The sequence below is a fragment of the Pistacia vera genome, unplaced genomic scaffold (genome assembly GCF_008641045.1).
Source record: "Pistacia vera cultivar Batoury unplaced genomic scaffold, PisVer_v2 Contig374, whole genome shotgun sequence".
Lineage (NCBI taxonomy): Eukaryota > Viridiplantae > Streptophyta > Magnoliopsida > Sapindales > Anacardiaceae > Pistacia > Pistacia vera.
The window spans coordinates 749,159-776,857 of NW_022196195.1; the positions used below are offsets into that span (position 1 = coordinate 749,159).

The 27,699-nt window shown below is 36.3% G+C and overlaps 1 long non-coding RNA gene across 1 annotated transcript; it reads left to right on the forward strand.

The window, feature by feature from the left end:
- Positions 1-174: 174 nt before the first annotated feature.
- Positions 175-27,507, forward strand: LOC116140666. Its single transcript, XR_004129678.1, has 3 exons — positions 175-476; positions 26,808-26,905; positions 26,997-27,507. It is a non-coding gene; the product is annotated as an uncharacterized LOC116140666 (long non-coding RNA).
- The last annotated feature ends 192 nt before the right edge of the window (positions 27,508-27,699 follow it).

Genomic DNA, 27,699 nt, shown 5'->3' on the forward strand with positions numbered 1-27,699 from the left:
GTTTATTAAAAAGCATACAATGACTTAAAACGACTTTTATTTCGAAACGGAGGGAGTAACAAGCTTTGGTCTTCCCTTTATTATGAATATGAGTGCATTTTGATAGCAAATTCATCACACATGTTTTCAAGGAATATAAACCATTGTTCTTAAACCCGGACAGGACCGGCCGGTTGAACCGGTCTGATTGGGTTTTGGCCACGACTCTGGTCTAATAACGCAAGAAACCAGGTTTCATGCTTTGGCTCGCCTTAGACCTCTGTCGGACCGGCAAAACTAAAAACCCATAAAACCATTCTAAATTTCTAATTCTACAACTTCATTCGTCTTCGTTCATCTACGGTCTTCATTCTTCTCCTCGTCATGCCAAATTATCGATCGACTAGCTTAGGGTGCTACACTCCATCTGTCTTCCTCTGTCGGCCATATAAGAACAAATCGGCGAAGAAGTTAGACGACTTGGCTGCCACGTGAAGGTATTGTGGTTCGTTTTCTTGCTTTTTTCTAATATGCTTCAGTTTTAGTGTTTTAGATTGAATTTGTTTATGATGTGTAACAGAACAAAAGAAAGTGCAGAAAATGCACCAAGAAGAATGAAACCAGAGTACAGAGGCCAAGAGCGATGGAGAAGATGAAATACTGTTATTCCNGGGGTTGTGAAAAAGATTGTAAAAGTTGGTTGGAAAATGAGAAAGAATGGGTTTTGTCGATGTTGCTCTTTGTGTTTACATGAGGAAAACCGAGTTCTCTTACTTTGTCTTTCCTATCCCTTCTTTCGAGCCACTCACCCAAGCCTAATGTTACAAGCCAACAAAGACCTTTTGATTGTTAGTGATGTCTAGTCCTCATTAGTGGAGAGTAGTTCGATACTTAGGCTTATGGAGTCTACCATCCTTTGATAAATTTCACATTTTTGCATAAAATAATCCGGGAAGTTGGAAGGTGGATTGAAGTGGGGATCACCTACTTAGGGGACAAATAGAGAAAGATAGTCAAACAATTTATAACTTCTTGGAGTGTTAAGCATTTTCTTGTAATAATGTATCAACAATTTTTGAGACTTGCATTTGCAATCAATTCTAGGCATCTCTTTTGTGTTTGATTTTAAAATTTCCTTTGCTTTTTCAATTTTTTTCTTTTTTCTGTTGTTCTTCTTTAGTCTCATTTTGTGCCTGATGCTCAAGGATGAGCATACCTTAAGTTTGAGGGTATTTGATAATCCTAGGATTATACTGTTTTCTCTATGCTTTTTGTAGGATTTCACATACTTCTTATTAAGTTTTGTTCCGGAATTGCTACTTAAATTCGTATATTTTACGTTTCAGGCCAAAACGTGTAGTTGGAGCAAAGCCGAACGAAAATGAGTTTTTGGACCCAGAATCAAGCGAAATTCAGGAATCGGGGGAATTCTGATGCTGATTGGAAGCACTGTAGAGCTTGTTCCTATCGGAGATCACAAAGATCGAAGACTCAAGCGAAGAAGCAAGCGGAGGGCAGTTTCATAATTTCAAAAAGTTTAGCAAGAGTTCACCGCGGCAAGGTTCTTTCTTTGCCGCGGCAAGCTAGCCTCGGGTAAGATGGTTCAGCAAAAAATTCAAATCGATGCCGTGGCGAGATTCTTCTTCGCTGCGGTGAAAACTACAAAATTATGTTTTTGTAAAATGTTGCATTTTACTTGTATTGTATTAGTTCTTAGGGTTTTTGGCCGACTATTTAAGAGAGAGTTTGTTCATTTTTTAGGGGAGGTCGACATTGTTAGATAAGGGGAAGAGGCGAAGGAGATTGGAGGAATTTGGGTCTCCAAAATAGGGAAGAATTAATTCCTCTTTCAATTTCTAATATGTTGAACTTCGCATTTATAGTTTATGTGATGTTTTTCTTTATTTTGAGCATGAACTAACTCACTTTTGGGGTAGGGTTTTGATGTAACTTGGATTACAATGGTTTAATCTATAAATTTGTGTTGTTTTTGAGTTTTATTGCTTGGATTATGTGTTTATTCTTGTTCTTAATGCAGTTTGATGTTGGCTTCTTTTGATTCAATTGAATGTTGAGCATGATGGGATTGAGAAGTGATTATTGTGTTAGCTTCTTAGAGTAAACACTGTAGATTAAGCAAACGCTAGAGATATGTTTAGCAATCTATGAAATCTTTATAGGATTCCATTTGGCTTGATAGACTTTGAACTATTAACCTTCAATTTTTTGGGTGCGGAAGTTTAATAGGGAGAGGTAAGAGAATATAGCCTGAGAAGGTACATTCTACAACTTAAGGAATTCGATTATACTCCTTGCATGTGAATTTGGAAGCAATAGAAATTGTAGGTTAAACTAGAGTATCCTAGTGAAGTCGAACCCTAACCTATTTTGCCTTGATTTGAATTTGAGTTGATTAGTTTAGTGTTAATCTTAGTTGTTTGATTTTGTGTTTTAATTCTAGCTTTACTTTCCCCCACAATTCCAACATTTTTGTATCCTTCAATTAGTAATAGAATTAGGAAACTTGGTTATTAGCATGTGATCCCGTGGGAACGATACTCTACTTCATCATTGTATTACTTTTTGTGACTAGTGCACTTGCTACATATGCATGTTTGTCAAAGCACACATAAGTACTTATGCAATTTTGTTAATAGGTTTCATTGGGTTCTTGTTGCTATTGACATAAAGACTTTAACTGTGTACTATCTTGATTCCTTGAGGGGAGATATTGGGCAAGATTTACAGGAAATAGTGCAAAAGTTAGTTATTCTACTTATCCATTTTTAACGCTCTATATAATATCAAATACTGTGTGTTAATTTCAGAAGTTGTTTTAACTTTCATAGTATTTGATATACGCACCAAAATCTTAATCCATTCTGCCCATAAGGTGTTCCAAAAAAGGGTTAATATCTCATGGCAAAAAGTATTGGTGCGTATAATTGTTATTATCAATAGCAATTTCAATTATAATATTGTTTTACCTTTTGAATATTAATGCTTACTTTCGAATTAATTTTTTTGTAGGGACCCATTCAACCGGGAAGCGTTGAATGTGGGTTTTATATAATGAGATACATCAGAGATATAGTTGAGAATGGGTTGGCATTACTGAAAAACAATGTAATTTTTTTTTTTTTTTTTGAATAATAAGATATAGTTGATATTTGTTAATTAGTCTTATTGTGTTTACTTTTATAGTTCATGGGGAAAAAAATATATGAAGATGCGGAGGTTGATGAAGTTAGAGGAGAATGGGTGATGTACAAATCATTTTTGTTATTGTTGTTTCAATGATGTTAGAGGCCAATGAGGGCAAAAACTATGTATCAAACTTTTCATTACTGAATTGATTACTTTTCGTTGTTGTTTATGCAATATTGTAAAATTTATCCTGTTGCTCAATTTTGTTTACTCAGAGCAACAGTAATATATGAATCATTTGATCAATTGTTCGATGTCCCATTATATATTGTTGAATGGTGATAATTGTTGGAAGGATAAATATTATGAAGCATTTCATTCAACTATTCTATAATTTAATTCGTAATAATAAAGAAATTTTACTAATTAAAAAAAAATTAACAAAAGAAATATTGACAGTGTGAAGATTGTCAATAATTTGGCTAAAATTCTAAAGAAAAATCCTTGAAAATTCGGCTAAATGCTTGATAGTTCGATAACTGTCAAGGATTTGGATAAAATTATGCTAAATCCTTGATAGTTATCGAACTGTCAAGGATCCGTCAAGAGGTCCTTAACAGTTTGAAAACTGTCATGACCCTTCATTGATAGGGGCTACAATGATAGTTCAAAAACTGTCATTGTACCCTTGTAAACCCCGCGTTATTATTCTGATGCCCTAAGGTATGAAATTTACCTTTTCAAGTAATTTTCTTTTTTTTGAATGGAAGGGTAAAATGGTCAATTTACATGTATTTCGAGATGTGGCCATTATAAAGTGTAAGGGGTGATGTCATTGAAGAGAAATGAGGGTAGAATGGTCATAAAGTTAAATTAGTCATTTACCTAATGGGATTGCTTAATTGTTAAGCGTTTCAAAGAAGTCAAATGGCATTAAATGAGTGCTAATTATTATGTTATGGTAGAAATGACCAAAACGCCCTTATATGAAAAAATTATGCCAAATCACCCTTATATCTAACTTTTATAGACCAATCACATTACAGTAACAATGGAATAAATATTTACAAGGTTTTAAGAGAGAGTAGTCGGCCTTGTACACCCCAAATATATCATCTTCTTCTTCATCTCTCAAATCCACCATAAAAGCCACTAATCCAAGCATTTTATTCTCAAATTTTCATAGGATTTCAAGTTGATTTTCAAAGGAGATAACCATCCACACTTAAAGAACTTCAATTTCAGAGTTTAAGGTGAGTTTCAAAACCCTGGTTGTTCTGATCTTTTAGTTAAAAGAGAAATTCATAAGTGGTTATGTGTATAAGGTAGAAAGGGTGAACCTTTGGAGCTAAGGAGGAGTGTCTTTGTGCTTTGAATACTAAGGTAAGGAAAAAATCTCCCTTATGACTACAATTGATAACACCTAGGGTTTATGGAACTTACATTTATTTATGTTAATATGAGTGTGATGCTATGTTTTGGTTATGGATTGTTTAAATGGGTGTGTTGATTTGTGTATGTGTGCATATGGAGGATGATTATGCCAATTAAGAGATTTGTAGTTGGACGATGTTGTAATGATTGCTTAATACTCGGATATTCATAAAAATTTCATGAAGAATATATAAGTAAATGGGCCCAAAATTCTCTTTTATTACATATAAACATTATTTATACAAAACAGAGTATCATGTACAAAATGATATTAAAATAGTGGACAGTGTAGCTAGAACCTGCAACCACAAAGAAAATAATGGGGTGAGCACAAAACAATGCTCAGTAAGTAAATCCTCAACTCGACTGTCCCCGTAACTTTTTCTCTTAATTCTTTCCTTACTCTTTTTCTCATCTCATTTATTTTCTCTTTCACATAGCTCTCTTTCTTAACTTCCGCTATATATCACGGCCTCATCTTACTGGAGGAACGACCGGGTGGAGTTCACACAGCACCAACCCACTCTCCGTGATTTTCGGGTGGAGATCACCAAGCACCAACCCCTTACTGTTTCTACTATCGGGTGGAGATCACAAAGCACCAACCCGTTCTCATACCTATTGGGTGGAGATCACAAAGCACCAACCCGTTCTCAAAGCTTTACTCATTCTCTTAGCTTTACTCATTCTCTCTACTCTTAGAGTAGTTCATTCACACAATTCTCTACTCTTTTTCAAACTAGTAATCATAGTGTAGCTTAATGCTTAGAGTAGGTTAGTCACAAAATTCTCTACTCTTTCTCACACTATTTCTCCAATGTACAATTAATGCATATGGATGGTTCATGTTCAAGAATGCACATAGGAAATGCCAATATGCAATGTTGCAACAAATAAGGTTCACAACTCATGCTCATACTTCTCTTAGGCATTTCATCAAACAAATAGTGTGCATACAAAAACTAAACTTTATATATAAATATATCCCTCTCTTGAACCATCCAAAATGGGAGAAAACTCCCTCACCAAGCAATAATTCCTGCTATAACATAACACTTCCAAAAATATTTCTCAATCTCCTCCAATTTCATCACAAACTACATTCTCCTCACACATCACACTCTCAATGGAAGTGTATTTAACAACACAATAATAAATACTCATCTCAACCCAAGTTCTCACTAACACAATATATCATGCATAATAAATCTCTCTCAAGGATTCCACAATATCACACTGGATTGGGATTTACTTACCTCGAAAAGGAGAGATCACACTAGCACTTCCTTTCCTTTACAAGACTTGTTTCTTCTCTACCGTTTAAACAATAAAACCATGAGATTTCAATACTCAAATACAAGCACAACATCACATCTAAAGCAAGGATCCTTACCTTAGGATGCCTTAGGTTATTCTCTAGCAAAAACCAACTAAAAACCCTAAAAATCCTGGAAAGCTTGAAAGAAATTGAGAGGGAATGGAGAATGAAAGAGCGGTGGAGAGAACGAATGAAGGGTTTATGAAGTTTATCCCCTTTTTAGCTCAAAAGATAATCATTCATTCCTATATTGCCCTTGCTCTTTCTTGAAAATTCCATCTTTGTCCTTTCAATCTTTACACTCACACCCCCATTCTAACATATTCTCCATGAAATTTCCTTGCATTTCACTCCCCACTTTTCCTGCTAATTAAGGGTAGAATGGTCATTATGCCCCAAAGGAAGAAAATATCTAAAACTCAATAAACTTTTTGGCCATCCCGTCGCCGCGGCGAAGACAATTCCGTCGCCGCGGCGAAACACTCCCCGCAGCTACTCCGTGGGCTGCAGCACCTCTTCGCCGCGGTGAAGCTTCTTCTTCGCCCCGCGAAGCCTGTAACTCCAAAATTCCTCAAGTCTTAAGCAATTCCAAGGCAATTACTCAGCATATCCAATACATCCATTCAACCAAAGACCAACCAAACAATAATAACAATATACCATCTCAAATAAGAGCAAAACAGTAAGTATTCATACAACATACAACATAATCTACTACGTACCTCAAGTGGGGCATTACAGATGTTTTGGAACTTTTTGGTTCTGTAAAAGGGAGGTTTTTATAGCCTTTTATACTTAGAATGACATGGCAAAGATGTGAATGTGCAAATGAAGGTGACATGGTTAAAATGAATAGAATTCGGATTTGGCTTTTTAGGACTTACACTGTACATGCTTCACGAATCGGTCATAACTGAAGTTATAGAAGTCTGATTGAGTTGATTCTTGAAGTTTTAAAAAGGGGAGAAATATACCTAAAAATTTTATGTTTTAGGCAAAAATCAATTCGAATTAGAAGATAAGGGAAAAATTGCTTGAAAAGTGACAAACTATATGGCATCCACCTTCTTCATGGAAATTCCCAATTGTTTCTAATTCTAATAACCCCTGATAATCTTACCACTGAAATTCATTGTATTGTATGAGAAATTGAATAAATTAAGTTAGAAGTTTAGTAGAGATATAGTATGATTGAGCATGGAGATGTTAGTCCCATATGTTTGCATTCATAATGGTAATGCATATAGCTTATTTGTTGTCTTATGAAAATTTATGAAATGTTAAAGGATAAATTCCATGAGTCTCTTGAGGTATAACTAAGATAAGAGGAATGGAATTCTTATGGAAACCATGTTCCTTTGAGGTGACGACCAAAAACAAGGTAATGGTTCAAATGAATCCGATCGAATAACAAAGACTAATGAAACCATCAATTATAAAGACAAAAGAAATAGCATACCATGTACATGAATATTTCTAAGTCATATATGTTCTATGTTATATTAGTATGGTTATGTTATGACTTATGTTTATGAGAAAAGTCCAAAGTGTATGATATGTTTATGAACTTGTTATGTCAAGAATAAGGTTATGTTTTGTAGGTAGGTAAGGTCCTAAGTAATATACTTGTATAATGAACCTTATAGTTTTTTAAATGGCCATATTCCTATTGACGATTAGCGCTCACCCCACGAAATGTTTTAAAATGTTTTGCAGGTAAGGATTAGGCATGAAGCTGGGAGAGGATTCCGAGGGATGCTATGACCATGAGGGATGTTTTAATTATGACTATTGAATTGTTTTGTTAGTATTTAGTGTAGTAATTATGTTTATATCTCATATGCAGTAAATATCCATATTATTATGGAGTATATATGTTTGTGTTAATAGAGGAAATCAAATCGCTAGTATTTTGTAAAAGTGTGTATTTTCCGTAAGTACTACTATGGATTTTAAAATAAACTTCTTTCCTAGGCGTACTTTTTCTAGGTTCTCAATGGCCAATGGATACTTAGGAAATACCTGGCTAGGGAGGGGTTTTACAAACCCTTTCTTAATAGTAGTACCTGTCAAGGAAAGGCTTTTTTCTTGTAATGAATTCGGGTACATTACCACTATAGCTAACTTAAAGCTAATGTGTTCAGTAAAACTATTAGCACACAACTCTCTTTGTCTTGACCTTAATCAACCTTACGCTCAACAAAATGTGATAAAATGTTATTTTTATTTTAGGAAGCAATTACTTTACAGAAAGTCCACCACATGGTCCTTGTCCTCGAGCAGTTTACCTATTTAGCTATGCGCATGCTGTGACCAGTAATCGGTTTACAAGTTGCTCTATCAAAGTAGTGTTAATCTACCCGAGTTTATAAAAATACCCCAACTTGTTCAGTGTGTTTGATATTCTCCAATAGGTATGCGAGGCTTATTTGATTGTGTTATAATGCCTAGCTAAACCTGTTGACGATCGAGGTGAAATTTCAATTTCTAAATCTTTATTAACTGAATCTTAGGTCCAATTTTATTTTGAGATTTTTTTTTTTTGTTATATAAGCCTCTTTAAACATGACTTATTGCATTCATTCAATGATCCCTATAGGATGTGATCACCGAGAATAATTATTGGGGACAAACATGTTAGACTTGGTGCCCTAGAGCCAATCGCATATTGTAAATTGACTCTATGTATCATTTTATTTCATTAATAAAAGGTAATTTTATTATATTGTGTAAATTATTTTATATATGTATTGATATATGTCCTTAGAATGGTGGAATTGTGACAGGGTATCGAGTGTTGTAAATCTCAATTGTGAGGACCCTATAAGTCATATAGTGGCCATTCTAGAATTGTCCGTAGCCTTAGTATTATTTTGGCCAAGGACACATAATATGGTAAGGCTATCTTAGCATCGAATGACCTTATCAAAAGGTAGTAACATGTCTCACATCTCAAAGTTGTTTGGTGACAACTTGGTGCGGCACATGGGTGCTTGTTTATTTACAATTCACTGGACTGCCCATAGAGGATTCCAAATAGATGGTGATGAGAATGCAAATATCATATTTAACCCCCCTTATGTCTATTCTCATACTTATTTTTTGCCTAAATGTACTCATTATTATTCTATTTTGATTTAGGATGCAAATGGAGGCGTTAAATGCAAAACGAACTAATTAGGTGAATTCAGACAGTTTTGACATTGCTTTGTAATCAGGGCATAACTCTCTCTCATCCGAGCTCCGATTGAGATGATTCAAAATTCTGTGGAACCCTAAGAAATATATCTAAAATTTTTGTTTTGAGTTTTGAGAGATACTCGCTGCATCAAGGTTTTAATCGGCGTTGAAGTTGACACACCTGCACTGCTACGTTCTGAACATTCCGCCTTGTCATGCAATTCAAATAGGCAGTTTATTATTGGAAGATTTGAAGACCTATTGCATGCAAGTTACAGTTGGACACACCACTTTCCTATTTTATTTTAGGACTTTTTTTATTTTCAATTAATTAGAATCAGATTAGGATAAATGTTATTTTAGGATATTAGAATATTTTGAGGAGATTAGTAGAATTCAATACTTCAATTTGAATGGGATATCTTTAAGAGGAGAGAGAGATCAGATTGGGTATAACACCCACGCCTCTCTTTTTCTCTCTTCTGAATTTTCTCTTTTGAGTTTTGATTATGGCCATGAGCTGCTAAACTTTCATAACTTGGTCGAAGGAAACAGACCTCAAATCAATAAAACTGTGAGATCTATTTGTTTTTAGTGTTCAATTATGTTTTGAATATTGGATGTTCTTCTATGCATATTGTCATGATTTTGTGTTTTATTACTAGGAGGCCTACTAGTTTATTATTTGTTGCAATCTACTGCTAAATTAGATATCAAATCCGTAATTGTTGATCCCTTTAACTTGTGAAGCAATTAGGGTTTAGAATTTGCGGCGTTACGAATTATTAAGTCTTAAGAAGAACATTCAACTAAATTAAATACAACCGCTTGTGTTTGTGTTGTTTGGCTTCATCGATCTCTCTAGTTCTTAAGGCTGCCACTAGATTAATCTTTAGTGCTTGTCTAGGTTGTTTAGTATAAATTAATTAGATTGCTTGTTTTCCTAATTAACTACAACTAAGGAGAGATAGGAAAATAGTTCCAATGGTGAATACTCAGAGTAAGAATTGATTTATTTTTGCATCAATGATCAGTTGTAAGATTCCAATGGTGGATGTTGACTTAGACCAAGTTTTGTTATTTTGATTGATTTCAGTAATTTAGGTTGAATTTCTTTTCCTGAAATTGTTTCTGTTTTTACTCAAATCCCCCCATAGTAGTTCACGTAACATAAAACTCGGCTAGACACTCTCTGTGGGAACGATCCCTACTCACACTACTACGTGTATTTTTAGGGTTTTAATTCTGGGTGCCTATGACAGCATGCCAGATGGTAACCCCAGTGTCTATAGAATACATCCTCTAACAGATAGTGGTGCATGTGATCCTTATACTTGAGATCACCAGAGTGCTGTGTGTAAATATTGGTGTAGTTTGACACTAGCCTAACATAATCCTAATTAGGGTTATCAATATAGTAGTGGTTTGCTACATTGAGAAGTACACTATGGCTATGGGAGGTCGATAGAGGATTCGTCACTATTGGTTACGGGAGAAATTATCTCATTGAGTTATTCGGTAAATGACAACGACCGTAAATCCATGGCCATAGTGGAATTGAGTTGTTGCTCAAATCCAATTTTGTTTGGTCGTTGGTCCAATAACCGAATACGAATATGTCAAGGCAATTTATATTTGAAGTTGATACTATTTTTGTGATTCAAACCTTGATGAGATAATAGATGATAAAATGATTGAATTGCACGATAACCATACCTTTAATAGGTAGCTATTTCGTTGAATCTCTATCTATTGGGTTGCCATGATGCCTTTCTAGAGGCCAATCTTAGCCTGTGTATAGTGAGACGATTAATTGGGTGTTAATCACGATACTACCTATTGCCAATATGATAGGGAGCCTACAGGTCACACACTTAGAAGACAATTTGAGGATANAATATACCATCTCAAATATGAGCAAACCAGTAAGTATTCATACAACATACAACATAATCTACTACGTACCTCAAGTGGGGCGTTACATCGAGTCTGTAGAAACTCACTCTGACACTACTGATACTTCAGTTCAGCTTCACCAACACACTCAACCAGAAGTTAACCCATCTTCTGCAGCACCTAATGTTGATTGTTTAACTCAGCCTAACCAACATACTCCACTCACGGTTGATCAATTACCAGTAGCACATCATGAGTTGACTAAACTGAATACAAGCTCTGATACCATGAAGAGATTCTACTAGAATATATGAATTTGATAATCTGTTTGGTAATTTTTGGAAAACATTTTCTAAAAATATTTAGATTACTTTCAAAATCTGGTGTGCTGTCGCAGGCAACCAAAATTAAAACCTAAAAACACATGTAGTAGTGTGAGTAGGATCGTTCCCACAGAGATGTCTAGCCGCGTTTTATGTTACGTGAACAAGGCTGGGGGGGCGTTGGTCTAAGTCAACATCCACCATCAGAATTTTACAACTAATCATCGATGCAAGTATATATCAATTGTTACTTTGAGTATTCACCGTTGGAACTATTTTCCTATCTCTTCTTAGTTGTAATTAATTAGGAAACAAGCGATCTAATTAATCTGACTACTAAACAACCCTAGACAAGCGCTAAAGGTTTAATCTAGTAGTAGCCTTTAAGGGCTAGAGAAATCGATGAAGCTGAACAACACAAACACAAGTGGTTGTATTTAATTTAGTTGAATGTTCTTCTTAAGACTTAATAATTCCTGACGTAGCAAATTCTTAAACCTTAATTACTCACAAGTTAAAGGGATCAAACAATTACGGATTTGATATCTAACTTAGCAGTAGATTGCAACAAATAATACACTAGTAGGCCTCCTAGTAATTAAATGAAACAATCATGAAAATAGGCATAGAAGAACATCCAATACTCAAAACATATATTGAACACTAAAAAAAAAACAGATTAGATCTCACAGTTTAATTGATTTCGAGGCCTCCGTTTCCTTCAACCAAGTTATAAAAGTTTTTAGCCGCTCATGGTCATAATCAAAACTCAAAAGAAAAAATTACAGAAGAGAGAAAAGAGAGGCGTGCGTAATCTCCCCAGTCTGATCTCTCTCTCCCTTTTAAAATATCCAATTCAAATCTTTTTAATCTACTAAATCTCCTAAAAATATTCTAATATCCTAAAATAACATTTATCCTAATCTGATTAATTGAAACTAAAATAAAGTCCTAATATAAAATACGAAAGTGGTGTTTCCAGCTGTAACTTGCGTGCACCAAGTCTTCAAAACTTCCATTAATAAACTGCCTATTTGACTTGCAAGACAAAGCAGAATGTTCCAGAACGTCAGCAGTGCAGGTGTGGCAACTTCAAGCCCGATTAAAACATTGATGCAGTGAGTATCTATCCAAACTCAAAACATGAAAGTTGTATATCTCTTTCTTATGGTTCCACAACATTTTGAATCATCTCAATCGGAGCTCAGATGAGAGAGTTATGCCCAGATTACAAAGCGATGTTGAAACTATCTAAATTCACCTAATTAGTTCTATTTTGCATTTAACGCCTCCATTTGCATCCTAAATCAAAATAGAAAGTACATTTAGGCAACAAATAAGTATAAAAGACTAGACATTAAGGGGGATAAATATGACATTTTGTATTCTCATCAGTAATTTTTAATCTCCTACATTTGTTAATTTAGCTAAACACCTCATACAATAAAACATTGAAAATTAATAAAAACACCCCCACCCACCCATTAAATGCTGATAGCCAGTCACCACCGTTAAAGGGTGGTCAAAAGTTGCTGGAATGGTGCATGACCGGCTGGATCTGGTCGATTGTGCATCAATCTGACCTTTTCTGGCTAGATCTATGGTTCTGGCTAGATCTACCATAGATCTAGCCAGAAAAGGTCAGATTGACGCACGATCGCTACATCCAGCCAGTCATGCGTCATTCTGACAGATTCCAGCCACCTTCTGATGATGGTGGCTACCGAGAATATGTGGGTGGGTAGGGGTGTTTTTGTCAATTTATAAACTTTTATTGTTGGGGTGTTTTTGTTAATTTATAAACTTTTATTATTAGGGGTGTTTATTTAAATTAACAAACCTAGGGGTTAGAAAAATCTAAATATTTTGAGTTGAATAAAATAGGATTGGATTTTGAAAATATTGAAACAAATATGTATTTTGGGTAAGATTGGACAAGATAGGATTGAGAAAAATGAAACAAACACAGCCTATTCTTTAGAATATTCCAAATTTTCAAGAGTCTATACATCAATTAAACTTATATCTCAAATTCAAATGCTTGGTTACTTTAATTAACTAAATGGAATGGGATACTTTGTTGTAGCAATTCGTGCATTATTGGAATTTTTTCTTCTTTTAATAGCAACCGAATTTGGAGAAGCTATTTAATTTACTATTTTAAAAAGTGGTTCAACAAAAATTTCCAAGCATATGTAATTGTATCAATACACTGCATCAAGCATCTTCATCCAGTGATTACAGAACCATGTTGTTTTGTTCACTTCAGAAAATTAATTTTTACAATTGACTATAATATAGTAATTAAAGTAATTTTCCCACGTGATTTGGATCCATTGATATCCATTATTAAGACAAACTTTAAATGATTAAAGACTAATTTAATTAAAGAAAACGCATTAACGAAACTACCCACCGAAGGATTTCCATATCAAATAATGTTCCACTAGTCAGATAATAATTTTTAATGACCCTTCCTATATAAACAATAAGAAAACTTCAATACATATAGCCACCCATCCTTCCTAGATAAACAATAAGAAAGGTCAGAGAAAAAGTGATCATGAAAATAAAGGGAAAATTAATTATTTAGTTATAACTCGACCTGTGATATGGTTGAGACTATGTTGACAAAATGCATGAGACGAAGAAAGAAAATTATTGAGTTAAAGCAGGCATCAGATTTGATAGTAATTGATCTCCTGTACGCAACGGAAAAACAATAACAAACCAGAAAAATCAATTACTTTTGTGCCAAGATTCGGGAATTGATTACAATATTTTTCATGTTAATGAAAAAAATATGTATAAAACAAAATTAACAATAAATCCATACAAGGATTCAGATTTACTTACGTACATTGGAGGCTCCTTCAAAAGACTCTAATTTGATTTCGTTTCCGATTCAATGTAGAATCGCAAGAACGTTGATCTACACGAAGACAATCCATAGAATTAAAAAAGGATTTACTAGATCCACTTGATGGCTTCAAGAATCAACTATCAAAGAATCAAGAAGAGAAAAATTCTTCTCTTCAATCAATGAGAACGTGAGTGAGAGAGAGGGTGGCTAGGGTTTTTGTTTTAATTTTTCAATGAATGAATGAATCTCCATTTGTTTTAATTTAAGTTGCACTTATATAGTGCAACAATTAGAACCCTATTCCACTTAGGAATAGCCATGGGCTCCAACTCTAGTTCACCCTTGCAACCAAACAACCCCTTTATGGTATTTTAATTTATTAATTATTACTATAATTAAAATCAATTAATATATAATAATATATTGATATTTAATTAATAATAATTTATTTAAATATATGTGAACACATTTAAATATAATCTCACTAATTTTAATTTTAATATTAAAATTAAATACATGCAACAACCTCAGCAAATTTAATTGCACTGTGAGATTACTAAAATACAGTTTCGTCCTAAAAGGCGAAAATACCCCTTTCACAAACTGATTTTAAAATTATCTTCTAAGTGTATGACTCGTAGGCTCCTTATCATATCGGCAGCGGGTAATATCGTGATTAACACCAATTAATCATCTCACTACACATAGACCAAGATTGACCCTTAGCAAGGCATCATGGCCACCTGATAGATTCGGATTCAGCGAAATAGCTAGTTATCAATGATATGGTTATCATGCAATCAAATCCTTTCATCATACATTATCTCATCAAGGCTGAGGTACAAAAATAGTGTCAACCTCAGTTATCCTCGATATCTTTGTATTTAGTTACTAGACCAATGACCAGAATAATAAATTGGATTGAGCAACAACTCAATCCCACTGTGGCCACAGCTTTAGTGTCAGTGCCATTCATTGAATTGCGCCGTGAGATAACTTCTCCCATACTCGGGAATGATGAATCCTTTTTCAATCTACCATAGTCTTGATACACTCCTCGATGCAACCAATCACTACTATATTGATAGCTCTAAATAGAACTATGTTAGGCAAGTGTCGAACTACACCAATTGGTGCACAAGGCGTTTCGGTCTAAGGATCACATGCACCACCATTCATTAGAGGATTTATTCCATAGATATTGGGGTTATCATCCATATGGAATCCTTTGATAGGTCTGTCTAGTGAACATACCTCTAGCAAGCACTCATGCGTTGCACCAAAGTGTCGACAAACAACCTTGACAAGTGAGATCAGTCATTATCTTTCGAAAAGTCGTTTAACCCTATGATAGCCTTACCGTATTATCTGTGTCCTTGGTCAGAATAATACTGGGGCTAAGGACATTTCTAGAATGACCACCATATGTGATCATAGGGTTCTCACTATCAAGATTTGAAACACTTGATACCCTCGTCACAGTTTTACCATCCTAAAAACATATATCAATACACACAATTATGATTTACACGATATAGAAGAATATGCCTTTTATTGATAAATAAACATTATTACAAAGAGTCAATTTTACAATAATTAATTGGCTCTAGGGCACCTACTCTAACAAGATTAATTGAAGCACTAGAGATTGGAAAATGGATTGGAGTAAAAATGATGTATATATAGTAGGACCTCTCTATAGTGATACTCTATATAAGAATAACCTCCATGTAGTCATGAAAATTATGGTCTCAACTTGGGGGAGTTATAAATAAGAATAAATTTCAAATTGTAATAAATTATAATTTTTCTAGGTGCTATCTTTAGAAACTTGCGTCTACATAGTAATAATCATATGTATATTGCAAAAAATATATGTTATGTTACATTAAAGGTTTAAGATGAGATAAAATATTTATCTAGAGTTGTTTGGGACAATATTGATGCTTTAGAGTTGTGTAATATTCTTTCNTAAGATTCCTCAGTTATGTCACAATACGAAATTTTTTGTATATAAAAAAAATATATATTACAGAATAGTTACGTTGAATTATCTTCTAATTATAAAATATTAATTGAATAAAATTTTCCCCCACATTGATCCATCTAATGACAATGGAAATTTATAAATGTTCGTTGTAGTATATATATCAAGATTCCTCTATTTATTTAAGGAATCCTCAGCACAAGATTCCTTTCGAGAGTGTAGATTAAGGTTATGTCTGATCCATATGCATCCATCAACTACAAGTTGGCCTTGTCCAATTTTTATTGACTTTCAAGAGGAATAGGCTCACATTTTAGTTATCAGTTGTTAACCACCCTGGACCTAAACAATATTATATTGAAGACCAACTATATAATATGTTTAATTAGCAAGAGCATTTTAAAATGCCAGGTAACAACGTAGTATCTGCATGTAGTACCAACTCTTAGCATTGAGTTTTTTAATAATCATTTTTGAAAGCTCAGAGGCTTTTAATTAACTTATCCCACTGTCGAGAACACATATATATAATATCAAATCGTGAAACCTTTATATTAAGCCATTATATCAAAACGCTGAGTTTTTGATGTTCTAGTTTACTATTTTACAAACTACACCCCATATTCATTTTACAAACCAACATGTATCATTTCTAATTCTTACAAAAACATCCCATTATACTAACAAGACTAAATCATATATTTCATATAAATTATCCTTTACATGTTACGAATAACGTAGTAAGACATGCTGAAATTGGTTTAGCCTTGCAATTTATTTCTTGATGGAAACAAGAAGAACTGACCTATATTGTAGTGATTTTGTAATGCATTTCCAAGAAATTAGATAGCCTAACTTCCAAATGAAATTGTACATTTTGATTTGTCAGAATTTGTAATTGAATTATAGAACTACGGAACCTCGCTACTTTTCTTCAGGATTTGTCATCTACTTGAGTCACTGATGTAACATAACAAAAAGAAAGTGCAGAAAATGCACCAAGAAGAATGAAACTAGAGTAGAGAGGTCAAGAACGATGGAGAAGATGAAATACTGTTATTCCCCTTTCTGAATATCGAGTACAGTAGCCCAAGGCTGTGCTATATACAGCTAACAAATGTAACAAACTAACCGTCTATACAAATCAATGAATGCCATCTATAAAGTAAAGAAATATATAAAGGAAAAGAAAATAAAGCAGCAGCTTATATACAAATTAAACTATAGCTATACTACATGTCGTTTTATATTTGTCCAGTGTCCTCGATGATAGGCACATTTGATTGAAACGAAGTGCTCTAGCCACATTAAGCAAATGTTGGTGCTTCCTCTCAACAATGCCATTTTGTTGAGGGGTTTGCACACAAGATTTATGGTGGAATAGCCTTTGTATTAAAAAATATGTCATAACGAACTCAGCACCATTATCACTTCTAATGTTTTAATTTTCAGGCCAAATTGAGTTTCTACTAAATGTAGAAAGCTTCAATACAAGGTCGGTTGAGCTTGGATCGGGGTTTGCTTTGGAAGAAGCAAATACAACCAAGTGGATCGAGAAAAGTCATCTAAATGGTTAAAAAAAATCTTGAACCATCAAGGGCAATGGTGGGGACTAGGACCCCATAAATCACAGTGAATAAGTTCAAAAATGCTGATGATTGATGCATGCTTAGAAGTATTAGGAAAAGGTAATTTATGAAATTTGGCAAGTGGACAAACATTGCAAGGAATTCATTCATTGACTTAATCTGTGTGTTACAATGGGATCAGAAATCATCCTTAGTCTAGGAAAAGATAAATGACCGAGGCAACAATGCCATAGGTCAGATGAGGAGTAAGTAACAGTATGAGCACTACGGGAAGTATGGTGTGTGTATCAGAAAGTGATGAACAAGGGTGAAGGTGAGAACGAGGAGCAGATGAGGTGATATAAGCCATGTTGAAGCTCACCCTTCCCAATCGTTTTCCAAGAAAGCAGGTCCTGTATGAAACAAGAATTAGAGAAAAATAACAAACAACAAGTTAGAGATTGTTTAACTTGGTTGCTGAAATTAAATGAAAGAGAAAGAAGGAACACAGAGAAAATCCCTTAAAAGAATGGTATCGGTCAATTGAATATGGCCAATATGTGTAACAGAAACAAGACTCCCATTTGGGAGCTTCACAGAATAATCAACACGGAACAAATGGTGGTAAAAAAAAGTGCTACAAACCATATGGTTGTAGCACCTGTGTCCAAATCCAATGAAGAACAATTTGGAGAGTGGCGTGTGTGTGTGGAAAAGCATGATGCTATACCAGACATTTTAGAGCCGAGAGAGCAGAATTGGGAGGTTTGGAGGTGATGTCCGAAAGAAGAAAGAAGCTTGTGAAGGATCTTGAGGTTGAGGCAGAGACAGCTATGATATTGAAGCTTGGTCAAAACGATCCGGTCATCACTGGAGACTTCCAAGTTATGGTCAACAGATAGGGAAGCTTGATTGCAAGTGGGACAGAAAGGGAATTCTGCTTGGTGTGGAATTTGTGCCGGGAGGATAGAATCAATTTGTAGCACTTTTCGAAGAGTGGCCAGTGAGGTTACAATGAAGGCACAGGGGCAATGGCATTACCAAGCTTGAAACAGTTTTCCATAGAGAGGCTGTAATTTTGCAATGAGTGCAATAGGGGCGGTCCTTTTTGGATTTATGGTTAGATTTGGGTGGAAAAGATTTGGGCGGCAAGGGCAAGTGTTTCAGTAGGGGGAAAGCTAGGGATCAATTGATGGTGGTTTCTTTTTGTTGTTGAATTAGAGAAAAACCTTAGTGACGGAGGAATGGGATCCATCAACATTATTGATCACTGATGGGGAATAGGAATCTTCAACCCCATCAGAAATTAAGGACAGAGTCCTTGGTGTCGATTCGTGAAGGTTTTTGAGGTGCCACAAGTACAAATTGGTAAAGGATCAAAATGGAAAGTTCTCCCAAATGGACTTAGCTTACCGTAGTAAACACTGACCGGATCGTGTTCTTGAAGAAACTAGCCAACGCCTTCTTCAACTGGAAAATCCGGGACCATTTTGTTGAGAGAAAGTCCTGGAGATCTTGCCAAATATCGGCAGCATTATCAACAACCACGCTGATTTGAGGGAAGAGGTGATGAATTTGAAGCCAAGAAACCACCATGTCGTTGCATCTCTCCACAAATCGAGTAAAGGATCGGTGGGGGAAGAAGGTTTGACAAGAGCACCAGAAATGAAACCAAGTTTATTCTTGGCTCGAAGGGCTCGGCGCATGCTTAGACCAGGTGGGATAGTTATCGTGGTGAGTAAATCGGGAACCAAAGTGACGGCGGGACTGTCGCATGTGGTCAAGCCGGAAAGGATTGGTGGGATCGGCAAGGTTAAGGTATGGATTAGAGGTGTTGAGGTTTAAGATTTGGGCGAATCAGGAGGGGTTGAAAGTCCAAAGTTTTCCATCGATGATTCCTCTCAAGGTGCTCTGAACCCATGAACAGTGTGCTATATACAGCTAACAAATGTAACAAACTAACCGTCTATACAAATCAATGAATGCCATCTGTAAAGTAAAGAAATATATAAAGGAAAAGAAAATAAAGCAGCAGCTTATATACAAATTAAACTACAGCTATACTACATGTCATTTTATATTTGCCCAGTGTCCTCTAACACCCCCCCGCAAGATGGAGAATAGAGGTTAACTATGCCCATCTTGGAGAGGTGTGTTGCAAGCACATGAGAAGGTAGAGCTTTAGTAAAGATGTCAGCCAACTGGTTGTTGGAAGAAACATGAGCAGTAGAGACAATTCCAGCTTGTATGTTGTCTCGGATTAGGTGGCAATCAAGCTCAATATGCTTGGTCCTTTCATGAAAGACCGGGTTGGCAGCAATGTGAAGAGCGGCTTGATTGTCACAATAGAGGAGGGCAGCTTGTGGGTGTGCAATCCCGAGATCCCAAAGCAAATACTTAAGCCAAATAATTTCAGTGCAAGTGATGGCCATGGCCCTATATTCCGCTTCAGCTGAAGAACGAGAAACCACACTTTATTTTTTTGGATTTCCATGACACCAAAGAATGTCCAAAAAAGATGCAATAGCCGGTTGTGGACCGACGAGTGTCCGGGCAAGAAGCCCAATCAGAGTCACAAAAGGCTCTAATCTGAAAACTGGAAGAGGAAGATAAGAGAATCCCTTGTCCCGGAGCAGATTTAATATACCTCAAAACTTTGTAAACAGCTGCTAAGTGGGTAGATGAGGGGTTGTCCATGAACTGACTTAGTAATTGGACAGCAAAAGACAAGTCTGGTCTGGAAATAGTGAGGTATAAAAGTCTACCAATGAGACGTCGATAAGTAGATGGGTCAAGGAGAGGTTCTCCCGCATCCTTGCTTAACTTGAAATTCTGATCAAAGGGGAGTTTGAGGGGCTTACAGCCAAGCATGCCGGAATCTGCCAATATGTCTAAGGCATATTTCCTTTGAGAAACATGGATCCCTTTAGAGGATCTAGCAATTTCCAAACCAAGAAAATACCGAAGACAACCAAGGTCCTTAATTTTAAACTGATGATTGAGAAAAATCCGGATGGAATCTATAGAAGCTTGAGAATTGCTAGCAAGTAAAAGGTCATCCACATAAACGAGCAAAACAGTGAATGAACAGCCATCTTGTTTGGTGAATAAGCTGTAATCAGCTTTGGATTGAATGAAACCAAACTCAAGAAGAGAAGAGGTAAGTTTAAAATTCCATTGTCTTGAAGCTTGCTTGAGGCCATAAAGACTTTTAAGCAATTTACAGACATGGTGGGGTGGGCCTTTAGTGTAGCCGGGTGGTTTCTTCATATAAATTTCCTCTTGTAAGTCACCATTAAGGAAGGCATTGTTGACATCAAAATGATGCAACTGCCAACCCTTAATGGCAGCAACAGTAAGAAGGCCCCTCACAATAACAAGTTTAGCCACAAGGGAAAAGGTCTCATGAAAATCAATTCCCTCTTGTTGGGTGAATTCCTTGGCAACTAATCGAGCCTTAAGTCTGTCCATAGTACCATCAGACTTAAATTTAATTTTGTAAACATACTTACAATCAATAGCTTCCTTCCCATGAGGTAAGGCAGTAAGTGTCCAGGTCTTGTTGTGTTCTAGTGCCTTAAGCTCAGCTTCCATTGCCTTGCACCAACCCGGATCCTTCAATGCTTGTCTGTAAGAAGTGGGCTCGGTATGGACAGAAATGGAAGAAGTAAAAGCTTGAAAAGAGGGACTGAATTTATGATAAGAAAGGCATTTATTGAGAGGGAAAGACTTACCATTTAGAGGAGATGCTTCCTTGGAAAAAGAAAGTGCAGGGGCAGCAAGCATGGTTTGATGACAGTGAAAATCTTTGAGGTATTGGGGGGCGGTTCTAGTTCTGGTGGACCGTCGAGGGAGGAGTATGGAATGATTTGATGGTGGTGGGGGTGGAGGTGGAGAGGAAGTGGGAGGAAGGGTTGGAGGTGTAATAGAAGGAGTAGGAGGGTTCGGATTAGGAGAATGTGATGTGGAAAGAGAGTTAAAAAATTCTGAGTTATGATCAGGAGTGGGAAATGTTGCAACAGGGTGTTGTATGGGGTATAAGAAGGGGTAGAACACGGGTAAGTCTGAATGTGTAGGAGAATGATGTGCAGATTGATGAGAGGGGAAAATGTTTTCATGAAAAATAACATCACGTGAAATGAATGTAGTGTGAGTGGAAAGGTCTAAAAGCTTGTAACCTTTGATACCAAAAGGATAGCCTAGAAAGACACAACGACGACCTCTAGGATCAAATTTCTTTCTAGCATGTGAAAGGGTAGCAGCAAAACATAAAGAACCAAAACTTCTCAAGTGAGCATATGAAGGTTTTTTGTTGAAAAGGAGTTCAAAAGGGGTTTTGTTGTTTAAAAAAGGAGAAGGAAGTCTGTTGATGATATAAGTGGCTGTTAAAATGCAGTCATTCCAGTATTGAATAGGCACATTTGATTGAAACCGAAGTGCTCTAGCCACATTAAGCAAATGTTGGTGCTTCCTCTCAACAATGCCATTTTGTTGAGGGGTTTGCACACAAGATTTATGGTGGAATATGCCTTTGTTATTAAAAAAATCTGTCATAGCGAACTCAGCACCATTATCACTTCTTAATGTTTTAATTTTCAGGCCAAATTGAGTTTCTACTAAATTGTAGAAAGCTTCAATTCAAGGTCGGGTTTGAGCTTTGGAAGTAAGCAAATACAACCAAGTGGATCGAGAAAAGTCATCTACAATGGTTAAAAAAAATCTTGAACCATCATGGGCAATGGTGGGACTAAGACCCCATAAATCACAGTGAATAAGTTCAACAATGCTGGATGATTGATGCATGCTGTTAGGAAAAGGTAATTTATGAAATTTGGCAAGTGGACAAACATTGCAAGGAATTTCATTCATTGACTTAATCTGTGTGCTTACAATGGGATCAGAAATCATCCTTAGTCTAGGAAAAGATAAATGACCGAGGCAACAATGCCATAGGTCAGATGGAGTAATAGTATAAGCACTAGGGGAAGTATGTAAAACAGGGGAAGTATGGTGTGTGTGATCAGAAAGTGATTGAACAAGGGCTGAAGGTGAGACCGAGGAGCAGATGAGGTGATATAAGCCATGTTGAAGCTCACCCTTCCCAATCGTTTTCCAAGAAAGCAGGTCCTGTATGAAACAAGAATTAGAGAAAAATAACAAACAACAAGTTAGAGATTGTGTTAACTTGGTTGCTGAAATTAAATTGAAAGAGAAAGAAGGAACACAGAGAACATCCCTTAAAATAATGGTATCGGTCAATTGAATATGACCAATATGTGTAACAGAAACAAGACTCCCATTTGGGAGCTTCACAGAATAAGCAACAGCGGAACAAATGGTGGTAAAAAAAGTAGTGCTACAAACCATATGGTCTGTAGCACCTGTGTCCAAGATCCAATGTGAAGAACAATTTTGGAGAGTGGCATGTGTGTGTGTGGAAAAGCATGATGCTATACCAGACATTTTAGAGGCCGAGAGAGCAGAATTGGGAGGTTTGGAGGTGATGTCCGAACGAAGAACAGAAGCTGCTGTTGAAGGATCCTGAGGTNCTACGGGAAGTATGGTGTGTGTAATCAGAAAGTGACTGAACAAGGGCTGAAGGTGAGATCGAGGAGCAGATGAGGTGATATAAGCCATGTTGAAGCTCACCCTTCCCAATCGTTTTCCAAGAAAGCAGGTCCTGTATGAAACAAGAATTAGAGAAAAATAACAAACAACAAGTTAGAGATTGTGTTAACTTGGTTGCGGAAATTAAATTGAAAGAGAAAGAAGGAACACAGAGAACATCCCTTAAAAGAATGGTATCGGTCAATTGAATATGGCCAATATGTGTAACAGAAACAAGACTCCCATTTGGGAGCTTCACAGAATAATCAACAGCGGAACAAATGGTGGTAAAAAAAGTAGTGCTACAAACCATATGGTTTGTAGCACCTGTGTCCAAGATCCAACGTGAAGAACAATTTTGGAGAGTGGCGTGTGTGTGTGTGGAAAAGCATGATGCTATACCAGACATTTTAGATGCCGAGAGAGCAGAATTGGGAGGTTTGGAGGTGATGTCCGAACGAAGAATAGAAGCTATTGTTGAAGGATCTTGAGGTTGAGGCAGAGACACCAGCTACTGATATTGAAGCTTGGTCAAACCGATCCGGTCATCACTGGAGACTTCCAAGTTATGGTCAACAGATAGGGAAGCTTGATTTGCAAGTGGGACAGAAAGGGAATTCTGCTTGGTGTGGAATTTGTGCTCGGGAGGATAGCTAATCAATTTGTAGCACTTTTCGATAGAGTGGCCAGTGAGGTTACAATGAGAGCACAGTTGGGCAATGGCATTACCAAGCTTGAAACAGTTTTCCATAGAGTGGCTAGTAATTTTGCAATGAGTGCAATAGGGGCGGTCCTTTTTGGATTTATGGTTAGATTTGGGTGGAAAAGATTTCTGGGCGGCAAGGGCAAGTGTTTCAGTAGGGGAAAAGCTAGGGATCAATTGATGGTGTTTCTTTTGTTGTTGAATTAGAGAAAACACCTTAGTGACTGGAGGAATGGGATCCATCAACATTATTTGATCACTGATGGGGGAATAGGAATCATTCAACCCCATCAGAAATTGAAGGACAGAGTCCCTCTGGTGTCGATTCGTGAAGGTTTTTGAGGTGCCACAAGTACAAATTGGTAAAGGATCATAAATGGAAAGTTCATCCCAAATGGACTTTAGCTTACCGTAGTAAACACTGACCGGATCGTGTTCTTGAAGAAAACTAGCCAACGCCTTCTTCAACTGGAAAATCCGAGGACCATTTTGTTGAGAGAAACGATCCTGGAGATCTTGCCAAATATCGGCAGCATTATCAACAAACACCACGCTAGATTTGAGGGAAGAGGTGATGAAATTTTGAAGCCAAGAAACCACCATGTCGTTGCATCTCTCCCACAAATCGAGTAAAGGATCGGTGGGGGAAGAAGGTTTGACAAGAGCACCAGAAATGAAACCAAGTTTATTCTTGGCTCGAAGGGCTCGGCGCATGGCTCTAGACCAGGTGGGATAGTTATCGGTGGTGAGTAAATCGGGAACCAAAGTGACGGCGGGACTGTCGCTGTGGTCAAGCCGGAAAGGATTGGTGGGATCGGCAAGGTTAAGGTATGGATTAGAGGTGTTGAGGTTTACAGATTTGGGCGAATCAGGAGGGGTTGAAAGTCCAAAGTTTTCCATCGATGATTCCTCTCAAGGTGCTCTGATACCATGTAACAGAACAAAAAGAAAGTGCAGAAAATGCACCAAGAAGAATGAAACCAGAGTAGAGAGGTCAAGAGCGATGGAGAAGATGAAATACTGTTATTCCCCTTTCTGAATATCGAGTACAGTAGCCCAAGGCTATGCTATATACAGTTAACAAATGTAACAAACTAACCGTCTATACAAATCAATGAATGCCATCTGTAAAGTAAAGAAATATATAAAGGAAAAGAAAATAAAGTAGCAGCTTATATACAAATTAAACTACAGCTATACTACATGTCGTTTTATATTTGTCCAGTGTCCTCTAACATGATGTGGCCTTTTAACATACTCATTTTAATTAACATATTCTAGTATTTCTTTAATCTGTAATTAAATGAGAAACCCTGGCCCATGCTGGCTCCGTCATTGTATATATATAGTTGTTTACCTTCATAATGTGTTTGTCTTGTACGCATATTCCAATCTAACTGTTTAAAAGAAAGATTATCCTTAAATCACTAGCTAGCTAGGGTCAAGTTCAATTGAAAGTCAAACAGATAGAGGAAAGGCATGTGGAAAGAGTGATGAAATAAGATTCCACTGTTATATCAACATGAAATCTTTAATATTATAGAAAGAAATGTATTACATAATAATTAGGTAAACTTTGTCTTTGATTCTAAAATATTTGATAAAAGAAAGCCTCCTACATGGATCCATCCAATAACAACGGAAATTTTAAACACTCCCTGTCGTATATACCAAGCTTAAACTTTTAAGTGGGATGACAACTTAATATGGTATCAAAGACAAAAGTCTCAAGTTCAAATCCCCATATACAACCTGGATACGGAAAAAAAACCAAAAAANTTGGCAATTCGTGTAACTCCAGCAAAGAAACACCAATGATTTACAAAGAAACACAAAATTACAACATCTTAACTGTTGATTTGAAGATTACAAAATGATGAACTTCAGACGAAACCCAGCAGTTTTAATCTTAAAAACTGCATTTACTGAGGTGGCAATCCATGTGACTTGCTTCAGTAAAAAAATCTTAGTTGTTCAACACTCACAAAACAAACACAAAATGAATATTTTTAGACCATAGGATCTGTGCTTTTTCTAATTAAGGACAGTAAGAAGAAGATGCAAAACCCTGTAGCTTGATCTGAATTTGTTAAAACTTTTTACTTTCACAGTGTAGTGAAACGATGTCATTGGACTTAAGAGAACTAACGTTTGTTCAGAACCGTTGCACAGTGAAGAATTTGAATTTTAACCTTGCCGTTATCATAACCATTGCACAGTAAAGTTTTTAAACAAAATTTCCAGACGTCATACCAGTAGCAGCCGGATTCACTTGTCCTGGTTGTAGCTTTCATCTTGGTAAATTGCAGCATAGGTGATGACACCTAAAAGGACAGAAATGTTAATAAAAAATTATATGATGATAGAGGACACATTAAAGAATGCATTTGAGTAAGTTAGAGGTCCGAAAATCTATATATCTATATCATTTTGAAACCCACCCTTGCTATTGATTTCCATTTGGATTCCACGTAGGATGCCATATAGGATCTTAAGAGCTCCATAATTATTGTAAGTGTCTATAATTAATGTGCCAAGATTTGATTGGTTGATGGATAGTGAATGTAATTAAAAGTTAAATCTGTTCATATTACAACCGTTCACCTTCAAATTAAAAGTTAAATCTTTTCATATTCTACGAACTGTTCACCTTCAAATTAATGTTACGTTTCCTCTTCATCTTCTTCTCTATTCATCTTATTCATTACACGGCTCATCTCTCTAATTTCATTCAACATCACTTAGTACCACCACCACTCACCAACGAACAGCCGCCTCTCCTCATTGTCTCTCCATTTCCAGATCCATAAAAAGATTCTCCAGTTGCATCTAGAATTCCATTGTCAGGAGCATACCTCCAGATTTTGGGGCCTCAAATCCTGAATTTCAAGATCCAATTGGTAAGCAAATGTGGTTACTTGAATTTTTTTTTTTTTTTCTTTTTTGATGAAGAATAGTTTGATGACTATGATTTGGTTAGGCATGGTGTAGTCGTGATGTTGGGGGTGGAGGAGAAATGGTGCGTGGTGACAGGCAGGATGGGATTCCCCGTTCGCTATTTGGTGAAAATGTGTATCAAATATGTTATGCCTAAAAATCCAGGGCTGACGTAAGCCCACATCAGCAAGCATCAATCAAAGTTTAGGAAGGCTTTGCGCCGTCCAAGAGCTGACACGTCGCCCCAAGACAAAAAGAATACGGCTGTCACCAAGCCAGCAGATTCAGGTTTTGTCTATGAGTGAATGAGGACCACACACCTGTCCAAACCCCAAATAATTTTAGAATATCTCCTAAGTGATCAATCAATGAGATGCAAGGTATGACTTACACGACACCTACCCACTTGTAGACTTGTAATCATCACCTCGAATTCAATAGCTATAAATAGAGGACTTCCCCCCTCGCAAAATCGGGATCTCTGATTTTCATAATCTAAAATAGCAAAGACAACCCACGGGAAAGAGACTGGCTTAATATTCTTTTTGAATACACAGTCCTTGTACCCTTGTTCGCTGTTTGCTGTATACGACCTCTTGTAACACATTTATATAAAAGAAATAGTGGACGAAGGAATCGCTTCAAGCATCCGAACCACTATAAAACTCTTACTGTCTCATTTATTATTAAGTCTTTGCATGCTACTATGACCTAACTCCAAATTTCATATTAATCACGTGTAATTTCTAAGACCTAC